The following is a 17,211-nucleotide window of genomic DNA, read 5'->3' on the forward strand; positions in this document are numbered from 1 at the left end:
TATGACTACATTGAAAACCAATCACTTTCACTACTCAAATAACCCCATATTTGTAAATGTCACTTTGTTTGTAAACAGATTTTAATCCAGCGTCAACACCTTTCCGAAACAGAAAACAATACAACTATCGAAAACCTTTTGCTAATATTGACGTCCGTAATATAATAAAAAAGACAAATTTGCCTTTTCGTGTACGCGATGAGAAGTTGTTTATTTTGTAAGATGATCGTTGCCATGGTGACGCAGTGTTTATCGATCGGAAAGTAGCGTCGGTAAAAATGGAAACTGTTTTCGTATCATAAAAGAAAGTCATTACAAATACATGCAAGTCTTTAACGCCATATCTATTTACGATAGCATTTCAACAAATTTAATATAATTACTATAATACAGATTACATATTGATAATGCTCAAAATATTTATTTTAATCCAGAAATTGCTTCGAATTTTATGGTAATAAACTACACTCAATTAGTACTTTCTTGTATTTTATTGTTTTTTAAATTTTATTTTTAATATTTATAAATAATTTCTATCAATATTTGTTTTCTATTTTTCAATATCTTCATAGTTACCACAATAATAAACATCTCCGTCTCTAGAACTGTGGGTCACGGGCTTAATGCAACAGCTGAGTACGTACAATAAAAATGTGTGTTGTTTTTCTTACGTGTTTTCTAGCGTGACAATGAACTATTCCTTGTAAACATTCTGTTAATTTAAATAACTTCCTAGTACATACTACGAACTTATATTATTATTTATGGAAATATCACATATCATAATAATTTTAAGATTTAAATTATATTGAAGAAGAGATTCATAAGTGACTAATATTATATTACTAAAAAATATTTAATTTTACTAAGAACTTTTCTGAAACTTTCGAATATACAAATTTAGGAATAAAAAATTGGTTTGAAAAAAGTAAAATTGCTTTTTTAGTGAAAGAAATCGTCATCATTAGCCGAAATCAATCAAATGCTGGAAGACTTCCACTCTCCTCAATCCTTAGTTCTTCGATGCCAGGTACATCCATTGGCCTTAGGGCGTTCCTGTGGTTGCTATTTTTAGCAAATTCCACAAGAATGTGACCTCTGCAGTGTTTTTAGTCATGACCGAAGTGTCCAACCGCTACATTACCTTGAGAGTAAGATCTAACCTGTGCTTCAAAGACTACCGTTATGATTTTAAATGTCATCAAAAAAGGATCCTCGCATTTACTTGCAGAACCTGAAGATGGCATCTATTGATAATTCGAATGATCAAACTTGCTATCCTTTCAGATGTGCAGTTAAATTCAACTATGTGGTCTTTTCATTATTATGGGGTTTAAATAGAAATGATAAAGTAATAATTATTATCAATGACTACCTAATAATATTTATATAATTTTTAAATTACTTGCATTTGTGTCAGATTTATAGTTTTTATCTATGTAAACATAGTTTATTTTATTAGACAGATCTATCATCCTAGCAATATTAATTGCATATTTTTTTAACAAGCTAAAAAATATTTTATTGATAACGGAAAAAAAATAAAAATATCATGGCCTTTAGTACTATAATGAACTGCTGAAATCTGCAACGCTTTTGCGCCTGTTATGACTGCCAATGAAAGTGCATTAAATCAAATAATAAGTCCGACTTCCTTTGAAACTCGACAAATCATGGCTGCCCTTTGTGATGACACCCCGCACTGGGCGCTTTTACTCCGAGGGGTGATTTTATCTAGTTAAGGTGGCAATAATATTGCTTTTTACGTGGCACGAGATATTGGAAATACGTATAGCAATAAAAAATCACAGAGTTCATAATATGCATTTTAAATTTATAACTAATTATAATTTTGTAAATTCAACCACTCTACTTTCTTTTTACTACATATTAGGTGATTAATGTAAACCTTTATACATTCAAATCAAGGCTCGAAATGGACGAGAGCACGCCAGAGCCTAGCTCCGGTTTGTAAAATTCCCGATATTAATTTCCAGCAGAATATTATTAAAAAAATAATTGAGTTCACTTACTTTAAATATATTTTTAAAGTTTTATATGAAAATTGTTGTTGGTAAAAAGATAGTATATATAATACTCGTATGTCGTCAATTCCGTTTTTCATCTACACCACTGATGATATTTTCATTGACACAGTTTCAAAGACTGTTATTCTATTTGACCATCTGAGCTAGATGTGTATATAATTAATAAATCTAACCTACATATTTGTATATAATATGTAATATTATTACACTGTTTGTAACAACACTGTTACAAATATCTTCAAATTTTCATTAATTATCGAGCGCTCTGGTTCGTGAAATTTTCCATTTCGACCGCTGATTAAAATATGCAATAGTATACACAATAATTCTTTCAGCACCATATTATCGGACGTCAGCGGTGATATCAGCTATCTTTTCCTTGCTCTAAATGTACCAATATTAATTAACAATGTTTTTTATCTAATGAATAATTTACATGATTTAAGTATGTAACATTCTTTTATTGAACATACATAATTGTGACTTCTGAGAAATATAAATATAATAAATATAATAATAATAAAAAAAAATAATAATAATAAAATAAAAAGATAACTAATAGAAAAAATATTTTTGAAAAAAAATCGCGCCCATGTGCACTGAAAACTATGCAATAGGTGTCATATCTAATTGCGATGAATTTTAGCTTATGGTTCTCACAATAATTATTGTTTCTAAATATGTATGTGCTCATATTAAGTTCTAGTTTCAAGCCAAGAACCTATTTTTTTAGAAATTTGCTTACCGGATATCTTCATTTAATATTAAAATACACAAGTTAATATCTCTCGGAATGCCGCATTATGTACCCAAAGTATGCCAACTTTCTTGTTAATAATTTTCTGATTATATCTTTTAAATTTTTTATCCTCGGCATCACCACAACATTTGTTACTTAGCCCTTCCAGCTGATATGGAGCATGTGCATATATACCTACATATTATTGTAATAATTGAACTAAATATAAAACCTTATTGAATAAGATATAAGTAGTTACATCTATTCATTTTTCTCTGGTATTACTATCTAATTGATTGAAATTCAATGTACTATAATTAATAAACACTGAAATTAGTTGTGTATGTAGTTTTCCATTAAACACTTATCAGAATACAATTATTCAAATAAAACACAACATTATATAAGACGGATTTTTAGGAATGGTATTGCTTATAAAATCATGGCCAACGGCTATTCATACTATGTTTTTAGAAAATCTTAAAAACGTGACTAGCATTAATATTTTTGATAAACAGTATTACACAACTATAAAAAATAAACAACGTCAAAAACTTAACTCCGATTTGAGAAAAAACGTGAGACAAAGTTATTTATTTTTATGAGGGGAGAATTGGTTGAGGTGTTTACTTAAATAGTATTAGTTAGGTAGGTATAGAAAAATAATTGAATTATTTAGAGATTTTCTATGCTGGGGAATATGTTTTTGTTTTATATACAGCTTGGAATATCGATACAATAAATATTTCCCATATAATTATTGATTTAAGTTAAAAGCAATTTTTCATAAAATAACGGCAATATAATTATTTTATGATGCAACTTTTTTGAAATATTTAAATGGTAACAGGCGTGTACTGACTGAGCGCGAGCAGCCTCGGGCATTTACATTGCAAAAATCGTTGCGCAAGGCAGCTCGCAACAAAATTAACATCACGTGAGGCAGCCGCGCGCAGCACCTTTGAGCATCGATAAACCGACAACGATTGGCTCGGTTGTGGCATTGCTCGGGCGAGGCGGTACGTGCGTTTGCCTCGGGCGAGTCGCGTCCTGACTGACTGTGCATTTTGACTCGCGAGTTTTTTTCGTATATTTTCTATGGCGAAGCTGCCTTGCGACCACGCGAGGCTGATCGCTCAGTCAGTACGCACCCTAAAATGCTTAAATTGTAATCCAAACCATATTAGTTTTTGCTTTTATAAGTACCTAATACAGTTTTATTTATATCAATGTTTAAAATAATTATAAAATATATATTACAGTAAAGAAGCGGAGAATTACCACTTGAAAATATTACTATTAATTATCAATGGTACATAAATAAAATATAACTTAACTAAGTATAAACAACAAGTACAAATAAAACTCTATGCAATAATTTATAATGTTGATTGTTGAATGTATTATTTATTATCAGTGTATTACTTTTATTTATAAATGTTATATTTTAATATTTCATATGTTCAGTTATTATTTCTGAAAATTTCATTGCAATACCAGACGGAATGTTACATCAATGAAGGAGTGAAGGTGGAGCAGTCGCCTACGACTTGGCGAGTGATTGGGCGATGCATTATTCATTTTTGTCGCCGCTATTCGCTGCACACGGTGTCTCGCGGCCGCGATACAGATAAAACTCGGCCGTGCGCAATGCAATACATCAAATTGCGAAATTACAAGCTTTTCAAACCGGCGTCCCATAAAAATGCTTGGAATTGGTAAAATACGCGAACGGAGGACGACAAAAAAGTCGCAACCACATTTCATTAGACGATCACCCCAATGGCGCACAGATTTGCTATGTACAGTGTGCGTACGCTAAATTTCATTGATAAATGTAACCTTACAAACAAATTAGTTTGGAAGAACAAAAATATTATCAAAGCGGCCACAGGGCATATATTAACATTTATTGTCTTCCTAGCGTGGACAACTAACTACGTTAAGTACGAAAAGTAGATACCACCAGCGTAAGATGAGTTAAAAACAGTATATTATATTCACTACGTAATATTTTCTACTTATGCATTTGGAAGTAACTTAATCTAAGCTCAAATATTGCATAGTGGTAGCTCATCAATATTCTAGAGATAGTATATGTACAATAAAGAGCTTTTAAAATAAGTCAAGTTAAGTGAAATTAACCATACTATTGCGCAACAAATACATAATATTATGAATACATAGTACTTTATATAATATTATTAATGGGGATGTTCCGTATGTGCAGCATCAATTAAATACACGCATTGTATTTGAAATACTTTCCGTATGATGTGAGTCGTATATGCTATATCTTTAAATCTTGTGTCAATAACTGAAAAGAATACATAATTTTTAAAAATAAGCAGTTAGTTATGTAGTAAAAGTACGTCAACAACAAAATTTTAAAAGATACTAACGTAATGTATCTTGATTCAAAAATAATGGCGGCGCTTTTTGCAGTGGACTGTATAATTTTGAAGATGATGTGGATTCCGGATCTAGGGGTGAGGGCGATTTAACAGGATGCCAGACACTGACCTTTTATGATATTGATGATGGCTCCATGGTCTGGTTGCATTGTCACTCGCACGGTATTGTATGTTTGGGTTACGGGTTACGGGTTTGGGTTTTATGGGTGATTTAATATGGGGTTGATGAATGATTATGATAGAGTGTATGATTGATGGACGCAACGTTCACTCAAATCGTAACAAACTTAGTGCAACGAAGGTCGAACATATACTTTTGAGCCACTCAGTAGTTAACGACGGCTTAGCTATCATGGAGCCCGCAACACGACCGCTTACTTGATGTCGTTCAAGCTAACCAAATGTTATTTGCATCACGGTCTCTCATGACCCGTAATTGCTAATTGTCTGGTCTTATGACAATAATACTGGGATTTGAGGGAGGTGGGAAGTAAGGATTACGGCCACCACAATTTGGCGCAACCAAATAAATTAACCAATACCTATTACACCACAGGCCCATATTGTTAAGTAATTTTTGCTATATATTAATAGCTCAATTGGATAAAGATATAACGTCCAAAATGCGGTATTGTTTCGGATATACTTCCTTGATAACTTACACTCATTACAAAAAATATATATTTAATTGGTTATACTACAGAAAAGTTTTCCAAAATTATATTTATACAGACATATAGTAAAGATTGACGATACATTTAATGTCTTATTTTAATACGGCTATGCTGCGGCCCTGTATGCAGGTGTCTACGCCGTAGCAGCCTTTTGTTTCGATTTATTCGCCGGCGATCCGACCATTTGTCATGGCAATTTGGGAAGGCGCTAAAATTGTACAGTGGCTTTATTGCACGGAATTTACATTTTTCTTCTTTTCGCTGGATCGAATATAATGCTCGACTACCTCAGCATATGCGCCGAGATAAAAAAATCTAATTAAAATCAAAACTTCGATCAAACCCTGTTTTTGTTTAATAGCAATATTTTAACGATATACTTACAATCTTACTTAACAATATGAAATATATATTTATTAAAGCGTCTCATGATAATGTTAGCTAACTATATATATATATATATTTTTTTAAATTTTTGTTGATTATTTTTCCACCATGGAGTTTTATCTGACAGAATCGATTACTGGTTTATAATTTTTTTCCGATTGATAACTATTTTAGTTAGGTATGTTAGTAACTATAGAGTTCTGCTATTTTTTGTCAGTTCTACGTCAAACTTAAATAAAATAAATAAACCAAAATTTGCCCAAAAAAACAGCCCAGATGTTTATAAATTGCAGATATTGTTTAGTATATTTAACAATATTATCGAAGGGTTTTTTTAAGTATCAATTTGGTTTGCTATAATATGATGATATTCACCGAATTAAAAACTATATTTTTTAATAATATAAGCAAATCTTAGTTTATACAAAAATATATTAAATATATTTAATACATACCTACTTATATGTCATATATATATATATATATATATATATATATATATATATATATATATATATATGTGAAAATACATATGTTTGTTAAGTATTTTAAGTCTGAAAAAAATTATTCACTCTCTTCACGTCATGGCAATTGGTCAACTGGGTTGATAAAACATAGTCGGACAATAAATGGATTGAAGAAGCGATCACTAATAAAATTAAAAAAATATATTGTTTGTAGCGTAGGAATATATATTATATTCTATAATAATTTTAATTGATAATAACTTTTTAAGATACGTTGATGGTAAAGTATGATAATTTAAAAAAATAGTTAACACGTTGTATTCATTATTTATACCAAAATGATAACTCGTTTTATAAAATGATTTAATTAATGTTATTTCATAAATTTGATTTAACATTCTGTTCTATATTTATATTAAAAATACAACAAGTCGAAGCAAAGCTTTATACCGTAATATTACCCTGTACGAGTCATAACATCAATATCCATTACCCGGCTGATATAACTTGGATTTTTATGCATATTTCGACGGTAAGTAACTGTTATTATACAAGGGACGAAAGCTTTTATATTACGAGCCTTTCCGCTAAAACCGTCGTCTTTTATATGAGAAAAGGTCGTATTTTGATGCATTTGAATTCACTTATCTCGATTTTTGCGTAATTTAAAGAGGCTGTAAAGCAAAAAGGTATCATACTTCTTTTACTCTCTAAAAAATATTATCTGAATTTTCGATTCTGAAAATACAACGTGGTATTATGTATATAAAAATTGCTACGTAACGAATATTAGACTAGACTACAATAACAAAAGATTTTCCCTAAATGAAAAAATAGCTTTGTAGCAGTATTAATTACATTATGAGATAAAACCATTTACTAAGTATTTATCTTCAAATAAATATATTAGCAAATTAAGACTACTTATAATATATTACTAGAAGCAATAAAACAAAATTATCATCTCTAATAATATTACACTTAAATTAGGTACGTCTAAATTATTAAATTATATACCCTTTCTACCAGAATAATAATATAAAAATCAAACTCTACCAAACAATAAATGATTCAAATATATTATACATAACTGATTTGTATGAAAATATTTTATTCCCAATATTGGAGAATATCCCATACAAATTCATCAAAATTGCATTAATTTTAGCATATCATATTTAATATCATACTCAGCGGTAGTTGTATTGGTTCAAACTTCAAGACCAAAATTTATCGTTAGGAGTTTTATTTCTTTTAAAAAATGGTAGTGTTCAATATAGTATATTGACGATAATTCTTTTGATAGATAAAATTTTTTCTAAATAATTTTAACGTAAATATTTTATAAATGTATGCTATTCTATTATATATTATAAACTTGATGCTTTTGAGTATTTTCAGTTGATATTATTTGAACTATTCCATGAAGCGATGTTGTAACCTTTACGGGTTTCCTATTGAATGGTTGAAAACGGACCAGCGGCAGTCTATTGTTATAAATAGCGCTCGGTACTCGCCATTTACTATATTTTCAATCTCCTTACAGTAATCGATAGAAAATTTAATGACCACCTCACACAGTGTTCTATAAAGTTCAAACTAAATACAATAAGGTATCGTTTAGAGTTTTATCAAATTTCAATAATAATAATAATATCACAAAGCGTATTCACTTTAATGTATCAGAGTAGTTTTTATTATATCATTTTATTGTTTCATTTTTTTATTTGCATTTCAAAATTCAATTCAATCGTTCAGGCGCTAAAAATTAATCGCAACCGTTATTTTTTCCATAATTTATTACTTTCTAATAATATGTCCAGATATAATAATTAAGTAGTTATTCAGAATAGTAGCTACCGTCGACAAGAGCTTACGTAACCTACCTAATAGGTACTTATTTTTGCAATTCAGCCTCCATTAAAATTAATATCCAGAATTAATACATTGAGATCACATATTATATTAAAACGTAAAACTTTATGTTATTTAACTTGTATTTAATTAAATTTCCGTTTCAATTGTTATATTATAATTTAATCGAATGAACACAATCACTGCTGACCTTTTAATTCATCATCATCATTATCATCATCAGCCTGAATCTATCCACTGCTGGATGAAGGCCTCTTCAAGTTGCTTCCACTTCTCTCGGTCCTGTGCATTGCGTTGCCACGTACTTCCGTAGAACTGTATCATTTCATCTATCCAGCGGCCTCTAGGTCTACCTTGTGGACGTTTTGTACTTCTTGGATACCACTGGATGACTAGATTTGTCCAACGATTGTCTCTTCTTCGAGCTATGTGTCCAGCCCATCTCCATTTAAGGCTTTTATTAAACTCTATTACATCGCAAACCCTTGTCTGCTTCCTTATCCACTCATTCCTTTTTTTGTCCTTTCGCGTTATGCCCAGCATGCACCTCTCCATACCACGTTGTGCTACTCTAAGTTTCTGGATCTCTCTTTTACTTAGGGTCCATGTTTCACACGCATATGTCATCACGAGAAGCACACACTGGTTGAACACTTTGCGCTTTAGGCACAGTGGAAGGTCACTTTTGAAGACATTATTCAGGCGGCCAAAAGCACTCCAGCTTAGCTTTACTCTGCGAACAATTTCATCAAATATACATCCATCTATAGATACTTGTTGTCCCAGATAGATGTAGCTTTTCACCTGTTCGAGCTGAGTGCCATTGGTGAGGATCTCTTTTTGGCCTGCAAAGCAGTTGAACATGACTTTCGTCTTTGTTACATTTATTTTCAAACCTACTTTGTTGCTTACTTCAGCGAGTTCCTGCATTCTGCTTTGGAGGTCTTCTGAGTCTTGCGAGAAAATTACTATGTCATCGGCAAAGCGCAGATGACTCAGGTATTCTCCATTTATGGGGATCCCTTTGTCATTCCAGTCAAGTTGCCTGAATACGTCTTCAAGAGTAGCTGTAAATAGTTTAGGTGAGATTGTATCACCTTGTCGGACTCCTTTGCTGATAGGAAATCTGTGCGATGGTTTATGGAGATTTACAGATGCTGTTGCGCTACTGTATATATTATTGAAAATATTTATTTATTTATTTATTTTAATTACTTTATTTAAATAACATGTTCATAATATCTAATGGCCAACTACTCCAAACGCGCCAGTCGCGGTGTTAGCACTAAATGAGTTTAATAATTACAAGCTAAATACAGACAATAGTCATTATATCATCCCATGTGTCGTTAATCTGTTTCTAAATTATTTATCGTTGTATCTCATATAAATACTTTTTATTTATTAAACCCTTTGTTATTCCTTTTATCTGAACCATAATACCCTGAATAAAAATATTCACAATTTATATTGCTATTTCAAGTTGCTTGCAAGTTAGGTGCTACTTCTTCTGTATATATCCACATATTCTGTATATTTTTAATGTATCATAGTAAACCATTCTTTTTTTAAAGTAAACAGCCAATACGTATATACAAAATTGCAATTCTCCAGGTGGAATATGACCAAATTGAAATATTTATAAATATACTTTTTTGACTACAATATATCGTTAACTATCGTATGATCAAAAACAAAACTGTTGATACAACGCAAATTAAGGTTTTTAAGCGGCTCGAGATCTATGAATTTTGTAAAATATTTCATATTTTGTTATGGATAGACTTAAAAGATGTGTAGGCTATAAAAACATGATGTTTTAATATTAGTAATATTATATTTTATTATAATTCAAGTATAGTGAACCAAGTCCATTCTATACGTATTGTAATTATTACAAAACGTATTACATACTAGACTCATTTTTTTCAAAATTATTCCTAAGTGCACTAGGGTGATAAAGTGTTTCTAAAAAATATTAAATAATTTGAAAAAAAATCTTTATAAAAATACAATACCGAGCGGTACACGACACCGTTTCCATTGGAGTGTATGATATTATACCACCATTTTCCTACCAAATAACGAAGAAATTAAGAACAATATATAAGTATTAAATAAAATGTGTATGTAAAAAAAAAGGTTACATTCAGTGGCGGCTCGTGGATAAGATATCTGGGGATGCTGCGGTTGAATAAAAATAAAAAAAAAATGTTTATTTGGATTATATTTTACTATTAACATCAAAATTAAATATAAACTATTAATTATATTAATAAGTAATTAAAATATAAAATGTTACATAAATTGCTTGCAGAAATACATTTTAACAATGTTAATAGATCATTAAAGCTATATTTCTTTCCTCCGCTGTCGCGCGCTTACTCACGAACGCAGAAACTGCGATAAACTGTCGGATCTGCAGTACAAATCAAGCTCCCAGCTACGTACCCCGCTTCCCGCACCCCTCTTGCGCCAATTCGACCATATTCGTTTGAAAACGGTACTGCAATACCGCGGTGTATGTAAATTATTGGAAATATCGTTGTGCGGGCGAGCTTTATTCATGCTTAAATAATATTGATATTTTCATATTATAATATACATACATCTATGTATATTATAATATTCTATTTTTCTCAATTTGCATGGGGGTGCTGCAGTTCTGCAGTGCATATGGACGAGCCGCCACTGGTTCCATTCCCTATAATATAAGATATATATAATATATGATATTATCTTGTGAATAATTATTATTGGTTAACTAAAAAATAGGTTATTACATACTACTAAAAACGTTAAAAAGTTGAGAGGAAAATGTCTTTTAAGTATATTTTAACAGTATGTAATTATTTAAAAATATAATTGTAACTTTTTGATACTAAATACATATTTAACTGTGTGTTAATAATATTAAAAATACTTTGATAAAGTAACCATTGAATTCGTAATATCCATTTTCTGAACCGTATAGATTTGTAACGAACATTGTTATGTACATAGTGATGTTTGTGATAGAATTTTTTAATCTGAAATTGTTGTTTGTACGTCTTATTTTATTAACATAATACACCTACATACTGAACTACAGATAACATTGGTATGTTTCAGTAACTGCTTGTGCTTGTAGTTTTGTAGCGATGCAACGCCGCGATTTCTGCCTTCACGAGTGAGCGCAAACAATTCACTCTACATAGGACTTTTCACGAGGACATTTCCTGTCATTTTTTAACTTCCGCACCTGCTGTATACCCCATACGTACACTATATAACACAATATATTGTTTCAAAAATAATTTGTGCATGCGCCTCTCTAAAGCATTTCTCGCATTGTCTACACGCCCGAACCCGGCCGCATTTACTGCAGCGGAAAAAGTGTTTCACAAAAAAACTATGATAAGTTATTATTTAACTGTATAAATTTGGTTTTAAATAATAAATGTTTAAATTACCTTGCGTGTCATATATAAACATATTATATATATATATTTATTTATATATATAATATATTTTCATAAACATATTAACACATTTATACATATACATATAACATATATAATTTAGAAAAACACTTTCTGAGAGTATATATATTATATCTCCCAGGTAGATACGGAGTTCGATTCCCCGTCGGGTTGGCTTACTTTTTTTCAAAAAAGATTTTTTCTATTGGTTATAATATATATGCTCTCAGAAAGTGTTTTTCTAAATTATATATGTTCAATAATCAGAATGATATATTCTTAAATCTTGTGAATTATTCGTTGAATAAAAGAAATAGTTAATGTACGTATAACTATATAAATTATGTTTTAAATAACATTTTTTAAGTTTATTGAAATTGCTTTGCATATTGGGCTTATGGTCCTTTACGGATAATGGCATAGTCACAATTCGGGGATATATAATTGATAATAGGTACTTTTTTGCCAGATAACGTTATTTTTTTGATACTAAGTGCATTTTCGAAATACTTATTTTCACGTATTAACATCACAGTACGGAAAAAAAACAATTTTATCTTAAATATATCCAGTTTTACAGATTATAATAATATAAATTGATAAGTACTTCAGGTCATATAAAAAATCAATATTATTTAAGAATATGCTAATTGGATGATATTGGTCATGTTATAATTGAATAAATAATGTAACAAAGTAATAAAAAACCTAATTTGAACATAGTATGGAAGTATAGTGTAGATTTTAGTATTAACATTCTTTTTACAAGCCATTAGATTCTTGCACTGGGTTAGTATTAATATTCATTAAAAATAATAAAAGATGGCATTGTTTGACCAATTAAGTGATCAATCCTACGACCTATTGCTACAAATATTGATACAGATACGGCCATTCTACTAATTAATCCAACGTGGATGCATAATATACAATACGAATTATATACTTACTTACCTAAGTTAGCGGTATAAATTATTCAGGCTATTCGTGGTTATAATTAATTATAAATGCACATCACTGCATCTAAATTCTTCACTTGAAATATCGCTCCATATAAATATATAATATTATTATATATTGTGTTTTATTTTAATTTGATAATAGTATTATGATTTTTCATTAAAAAATTACAGTTATAACTATCATAGTGAGTACCTACACTTTTTGCTTTTGAGACATTGTAGTATGGGTAATAAAATTAATCACCAAAGAGCATATGGGTATATTATATCGAGTGTATTGAGCAAAGTAAAGACGTATTCACCAATCTTAGACCCGCCTCGCTGGTAGATCATCACATATGCGGTGTATTGGGAGATCCAAACTTTCCTAGTTAAAGTAGAATGGTTGGCTATCCTGTGGTCAAAAGGGGGGCGGGGGACTCATATCGACGACGGAGCCCCCTATCCGTGGTTAGAAATACGCCGGAAGATTTGCTTTATGGCAGTTTCCGTCGATAGTTTCGTCTTCCGTTATATATTTTGAGCAAACGTGACAGAACTTTAAGTCTGGGTATATGCATCAGCGTATTTTCAATTATTTTTATACTCATGTGACTGCACTACTTAGTATCAAAAATTTGAACGAAAATAGTATTATTTTTTGAATTAATTATATAAATATATAAAACAATAAAATATTCTTTGATAATTATCATTGACACGTGTATATTAATTAAACAATCAATTATTATATTATTAAATGCACAGAATTAAATTTCATGCACATACTAGATTATTTAGTTTACCTGACATATAATATAAATCTCCATTAAGATGGTGGCTGCACTACCTCTTTGGATCCTACCTCAAACGAGAATCAGGTTGTGCGCTAAACGATGCCCATTTTTTCTACTGTTTTAAATGCAGAGGATCCTTATTGTTGTTTATAAAACCAGTAGACCAAAAAACAGTATTTTATTATTATTGTATCTACATCGCACCCGGGGAATAATAGTGGCACAACTCGAAATCTTATTTTTGCAGGAGAGCAGTTTGAATATTTTATTTTGGTCTATTAAATCAATTTTTAAATTTACTTTATAATAGCGTGAAGTCGGCACACTTGAGTCATCTCATTTTGAATCTTATCCGCAATAACAATGGCATAATGATCATTGTGCCACTGTTTCTGCTTAAATTCAAGTAAAGTGTTATACTATGATAATGACAAAAATACTTTTAAGGCCACCATTATATTTTTAAGAATTATGCCGTTATTTGTGCGGATAGAAATGATATCTTGGAACATTTATGCATACTTAACTCAAAAATGACAATTTGGACTTGTGCCACTATTATTTCCCGGGTGCGACATATTTACGAAAAATATTAAATGTTTAATGAATATTATTTCTCATGTGGTTTCTATAAAAATGTGTTTCCGTTAAAATATTTTTTTAACGTTATAGTCTAAATATTAAATTGAACACACATTACAAAAAAAAGTGAAATACCCTAGATAGTCTTCTTTTTGAAGCGATGTTTGTATTTATGTAAACAGGATAAATATTTTTTCAATTCAGAATTTTTTTATCAGTATTAATAATCTCATCAGCGTTGAAATATTTTTTTTATATCATATTTCTTTCGCTTTATAATAAGTTATGTATGGTCAATGCTAGTAATATTTTCCATAAATTATTTTTTCCAATTAGATCACAAGAAAATGAAAATAAATCATGACCAGCCTGGATCAATTTTATTCACGGTTAGGTGGAGTTTTCGTCAAGTTTTCTTCGGTCATGGGTCTTATGCGTTGCATTTTCACGTACTTCCGTAGATTTCTTCAATTCAGCGGTTTTTAGGTCTAACATTTATATGTTTTTATTCATTATAAACATACCGCTGGATGAATAAATGTATTGAACGATTATCTTTTTATTTAAACTAGGTATACATACTAATTATAAATATATACATTTACATTCCTAAATAAAAAATACGTACCTAACTGGAAATAATTCTTATATATTATGCTCTATAGAAATAAATTTAGTACAATACAAGTATACAGTTGCAAGTGTTGTTTGTGATTATTTAAGTGTTATATATTAATACTGTGGTTATAAATTGAAATATATATAATTAGTCATTATAATCATCTTAAAACATAATTTGTATTAGTTATGCAATTTTACTTTCAACTACAATAACATTATAATGAAAGTCGTGTATCATTAATGGAAAATTTTATTATTTATTTAATACATAAACAACCTTCTTAAAAACTGACAGTGAATGGTGATTTTAAGAAACACTTCTTATTAAGCAAATAGATAATAGTTTAGTTGTTTTTTTTTTATTTAAAGGCACGGTTAATTAAAAATAATAGGATTTAATTAGGTTAGAAAATGTTTTCACTTTTAGTAACATTAAAAATATAAAAATTATATTATTATATTCTAACACGAAACTGGTATTGGGATTATATAGAATATATAAATATTTAACTTAACTTTAACATAATGAGACAGCTATTGTTATTAGCTTTTTGTTAGTAGGTAGGTGCTAAAATAAAATTTGTACGAAAATAATTAATTATACACTCTTAAATAAGCACTCCAACAAATTGACAACATGAAAGTTTTATTATTGTATTTTTATGTCAATATTTTAATTTATAAATCTATTAGAGCTTTTAATCGCGTTGACAATCGCTGTTGTTTGCTATTGTGTCGAATGTAGATTGTGCTAAAGGTCCGCAGAGAGAAAAGACACCCGCCGAATTTTACGATGGCTTAAAAGACGAAGCCTTAAACTGGGATGTTGTCAATCCCATTGTAAACTTTTATGTCGAAGACGAACGCTTAATTTTATGTACGGCCAGGGATTTTATCTAACGGAGGATTGTCTTCATTATACCGTGTAAAACAAAGATTGATTTACGCCGAAGATACAGTGGGGTGTCTTGTAATGTGTATTTTAGACTGTAAACTGATACGTCTGAGGCTGTTAACTGTAGCAATGTCCCATTAACTAATTATCTTTCACTTAGTTTAGACAATTTATTATGTATTGACACTTTTAATATATAAAAAAACTCTTGGTAGGTTTTGTATTATATACGGAGCCTAAATCTGGGGTTTTTAAATGAAAATGCATTGTACCCGTACATACGTAAATTTTAGCTAATGTAAATATTATTTGATAGAATTTTGCTTAGTGTATCTCTAAGTAAATAATCGATCATTAAAACTTATGTAAAATTCTGTATAAGGGAGTAAAATGGGACTAGTTTTACGTTGTGAGACGTTGTTGATGTGTAGTTATTTTATCTGTCAAATCGTGGCATCTGTCAAAAACTGTAAGCATTTACTGCAACAGAATATTCACTTAATCTGTAAATTTTTACAAATTTTGCCATTATTTTTGTAATTATTAGTATTAGTTTTAAAGGATGGCTTGTCATTATTTTTTAGATAAAGTAATCACAAAAAACAGTAAAAAACATATTTTATAAAAAAAAAAAATTGGAGGGATATTAATTTAATGATTGCTATTAGCTATTTCAATCACACTGCAATAATGTGTAATCACCGTCAAGTAATGTAATACAAAAACTTTATATTTTTATATGCCGCCATTTTTTTCCGTTGGATCTACAATCCGGTATGAATATTGGTTGCATCAAGAAGAAGTTTTGTAAAAGATTTTTTTACGACAAATGAATGTTATCCACTTGCTCAACCTATTAGATTAACTAGACGATGTTTGTACTTGGCCACGGATTTTTTTAAATACGCGATGTAAATGAGAATTTTGGCATTTTTGGATTGACCTATGTGTCCCTGATAATTATCTTAGAAATCGGGAGCATCAGTTGCTTGTTCTCAAAAGTGCAAAACTAACCTTTTATTGATAATGCCAATTGCAAAGGCAATAACTCTGTTCAACCAAATTTCTTCGGATGTTGATATATTGCACCTGCGTGAGGATGAGTATATCTCATTCGGTGTACATTCTTGTATCCAATTTATAGTTTTTTTTACTCTTACTTTTGTTATACCTACTGTTTAATGAGTTAATACTGCATTTATTTCTTTTTTTATATATTATATTGTTTTAATACAATTTTTATTTTTAAATGTCAAGATGACTGAATAGTCGTTTGGTCATTCATCAATATTGGTTCAGGAAAATTATTT

At 29.9% G+C, this 17,211-nt stretch overlaps 1 protein-coding gene across 5 annotated transcripts in view; it reads left to right on the forward strand.

The window, feature by feature from the left end:
• The window catches only part of bru3 (CUGBP Elav-like family member bruno 3), a 1,071,991-nt gene that overhangs the window by 232,504 nt on the left and 822,276 nt on the right, over positions 1–17,211 (forward strand). The window lies entirely within an intron of this gene.

The sequence above is a fragment of the Rhyacophila brunnea genome, unplaced genomic scaffold (genome assembly GCF_057557595.1).
Source record: "Rhyacophila brunnea isolate RB1 unplaced genomic scaffold, BYU_Rbru_1.0 scaffold_11, whole genome shotgun sequence".
Taxonomy (NCBI): Eukaryota; Metazoa; Arthropoda; class Insecta; order Trichoptera; family Rhyacophilidae; genus Rhyacophila; species Rhyacophila brunnea.